This window comes from Cebus imitator, unplaced genomic scaffold, assembly GCF_001604975.1.
Source record: "Cebus imitator isolate Cc_AM_T3 unplaced genomic scaffold, Cebus_imitator-1.0 Scaffold8, whole genome shotgun sequence".
In the NCBI taxonomy this organism is placed as follows: domain Eukaryota; kingdom Metazoa; phylum Chordata; class Mammalia; order Primates; family Cebidae; genus Cebus; species Cebus imitator.
This window is the reverse complement of record NW_016107323.1, coordinates 5,334,655-5,338,491: the sequence shown is the minus strand read 5'-3', so window position 1 is coordinate 5,338,491 and position 3,837 is coordinate 5,334,655.

Genomic DNA, 3,837 nt, shown 5'->3' with positions numbered 1-3,837 from the left:
TTCTGTAGAGACAGGGTTTCACCATGTTGGCCAGGCTGGTCTTGAACTCCTGGCCTCAAGCAATCATCCTGCCTCAGCCTCCCAAAGTGCTGGGATTACAGGCATGAGCCACCATGCCTAGCCTGCCTGGGAATCTTTCCTGGTAATTAAGGGGTTCTTAGAAAGCATCATATCTCATTTAAAAGGGGAGTCTTGCTGGGCATGGTGGCTCACGCCTGTAATCCCAGCATTTTGGGAGGCCGAGGCAAAAGAATCACTTGAGGTCAGGTGTTTGAGACCAGCATGGCCAACATGGTAAAACCACGTCTCTACTAAAAATACAAAACTTAGCCAGATGTGATGGCACATGCCTATAGTCCCAGCTACTCAGAAGGCTGAGGTGACGGAATTGCTTGAATCCGGGAGGTGGAGGTTGCAGTGAGCCCGAATCTTGCCACTGCACTCCCGCCTGGGCAACAGAGTGAGTGAGACTCCATCTCAAAAGAATTAAAATAAATAAATAATAAATAAATAAAACGAATTCTCCAGCAGGCCAGCTTCCCGAACATGGGGCATGGCTGTCTTGTTCACCAGCCTGTGCCTGCCACAGAGATGGGGTCCAGTAAGCATCTATGAGCACTGAATGAACCAGAGAAGGTAAATGACTCGCCCAAAGCCACACAGCCTGTTTTTGGCTGAAATAGAGGAGCTCTCATTCCCATGCAGCCTATCCACACCTTAAAGAAAGTCCAAAGTAGGCAGAGTTTGGACTCAGAGAGGACCCTTCCTGTGGCAGGAAGCACCTTCGAGGCCTCCTTTGGTTGGGAGCCTCTCTGGTGAACCTAGTTTAGCCGCTGATGATCAGGGAGGCTGGGGACACTGTTCCGCTTTGAGTAGAGGGCTGGGAATCTGTGAACACTGAAGATCTGTCGGAAGGAGCTACCGATGGCTTGGGAATGAACATATAAGCCGCATTACGCTAGGCACAGCCAGCACTGGGAGAGGGAGTGGGGCGGCTGGAACCAGCCCCTGCTGAACCCGCCTGTCCTGCGCCAATGGGACAGACTTGCCTGGAGGACAGCATGGGGAGAGGAAGGCAACACTCCTCCCACCCCAGGCCCAGGGCAGGCGCTGCTCATGGATCACTGTGCTCCTTCCAGCCCGGCCAGGATGTGGCCTCTGATTCCCTTTAACACAGAGCTCCAGGAATCAAGAACCGGCCAACCCGAGCTGGACCTCAGGGGGAAGCTTGAGCCTCCGTCCTGGCGTTACGTGGGGCTTCCGGGAGATGTTTCTCTGAGGGTGCTGGAGGAGACTGCTTCTCTCTCAAGTCCCCGTGTGGGCAGGTCAGCCCTTAAAGTCCTATTTAACAAAAACAACCCCTCCCGCCCCCCACCGCCAACAAACACTCCTGGCTCTAAGAAAGAAAAGCCCAACTGTTCAGCCCTGTTCAAAAGGGTGGCCAAAGGCCGGTGGCTTCAGACTGTGCCACGGCCTCCAGGTGGAGAGCCATGAGCCAGGCAGCCCCACCCACGCCTTCCTCACTGACCCAGTGGGGCTGTGGGTTCCCGCCTCCTCTGCCAGCTGCCCAGGGGCCCAGCTGGCTGGGGGACCAGTGTCCTTGCTCGGCCAGATGTGGCTCCTGGCTGCCGAGACTCGAGCCTGGGGTTGGCTGGGAGGCCAGAGGCCGAGGGAGGCCTGCCGCAGCCACAGCCACCTCCGGGGAGGAAGAGCCATGTCCAGGAGTCCATGCTGGGCTGGATTTACCCAGTCCCCGTGTGCTTGATCTTCCTTAAAGACTGCCTCCTGGCCTCCTTCTCCCTCCCACACTCCCCCTTCTCCCCAACTCTTTCTCCTCCTCCCCTCTCCTTTAGCTCCCTTTCCTCCCCTCTTCTTTTTCTCCTCCTCCCCCTTCCTCTTCCTGACCCCCTCCTCCTCCCCTTCCTTCCTCTTCCCTCCTCCTATCCTCTTCCCTCCTCCTTCCTCCTCTCTTTACCTCCCTCCTCTCTTTCCCTCTTCCTCCTTACCCCTCCCTCCTCCTCTCCTCCTCCCTCTCCCCCTCCTCCTCTTGGCCCCGCCTCTTCCCTCCTTTCTTCTCCTCCTCTATTCCTCCTTCCTCCTCCTCTTTTCATCTCCCTCTTCCTCATTACTCCCTCCTCCTCTTCTCTTCCTCCCCCGGCCTCTCCCCCTCCCTTTTCTTTCTCTCCCTCTTCCTCCTCTTTTCGTGTCCCTCCTCCCTTTCCCTCCTTTTTACCCCCTCCTCCTTTTCTCCTCCTCCCCCTCCCTTCTCCTCTACTCGGCCCCGCCTTTTTTCTCCTTCTCCTCCTCTCCTCTTTCCCCTCCTCCTCTTTTTCTCTCCCTCCTTCCCTTCCCTCTTCTTCCTCCTCCTCTTCCACTGTCCACAGCAGATGAGGAAACTGAGACTCCAGAGGGGAAAGGCCTTGCCCAAGTCACACAGCTTACAGTGACAGAGACAGGGATTCAAACCAGGTCCATCTGCTAACAAAGCCTCCGTTCTTAGCTACCGTTCTGCGCGTTGGCAAGGTAAGTTGTTCCAGGACCCATTTCAATGAATTCCTAATTGAAACGCCTGTATCAGTGGATCTCAAACTTGAGCAAGCATCAGAATCCCTGGAGCGCTTCTTAAAAGCCAGATAGCTTCCTGGAGTTTCTGACTGCCTAGGTCTGCAGTGAGGCCCCAGTGTGTGTTTCTAACAAACTTCCAGGTGAGGCTGCTGGGGCTGGTCTGGAAACCAGATTTTAGGAATCTCTGGTGGCTCACGCCTATAATCCTAGCACTTTGGGAGGCTGAGGTGGGTGGATCACCTGAGGTCAGGAGTTCAAGACCAGCCTGGCCATCATGGTGAAACCCCATCTTAAAAAAAAAAAAAAAGGAATCTCTGGTCTCTATTAGATGGTGATATACAGGATCACTGATATGTTATGGAAATATCCTTGCCTTTGGACCAGGAGAACTTGGGGAATGATATGGTTTGGCCTTGCGTCCCCACCCAAATCTCATCTGGAATTGGAATTCCATAATTCTTATGAGCCATGGGAGGGACCCGGTGAGAGGTAATTGAACATGGGCGTGGTTTTCCCCCCCATCCTGTTCTCATGAGAGTGAGTGAGTTCTCATGAGATCCGATGGTTTTATAAGGGGCTTCTTCCTTTGCTTGGCACTCACTGTCTCTCCTGCCACCCTGTGAGAAGGTGCCTTCCACCATGATTGTAAGTTTCCTGAGGCCTCCCCCGCCTGTGAAACTGTGAGTCAATGAAACCTCTTTTCTTTATAAATTACCCAGTCTTGGGTATTTCTTCACAGCCGCATGAGAGTGGACTAATATAGTTACTAACTTCTGGGAGAGCTTGGGTGAGTCCCTTGCCTCCCCTGGGTTCAGTGTTCCCATCTGTACATTAAGTGTTTGGATAAGATGTTTTATTCTTTAGATAAGCCCAGTGAAGAAGAGAAGGAAGAAGAGAGTTGGGTGGGCTGGGCCTAACTTCTGACTGTAGAGACCTGTGTGACCTTGGGCAAGAGACTCAACCTCTCTGGGCTTCAAGTTATGTGTGAAATGGAAGAATGAAATTAGATGGTTTCTAAGTGTAAAGCTCACTTAATTAAAGGATTGAGGATGGTGGGGAGAGGTCAGTGGGGATCTAAGGCTGATCAGATGATGAGGACATATTCCTCCACCTGCCCAACATTTTGAGGCCCAAAACATAGGTTTCTCTCCTTCTCTCCCTCCCTCCCCGTCTCCCTCTGTCTTCACCTCCCCCTCCTCCCCATTCCTCCCTGCCCTCCCGGGTCTTCCTTTCTTCCCCTCCCTTCCCCTCTCTTCCCCTCTCCTGCCCTTC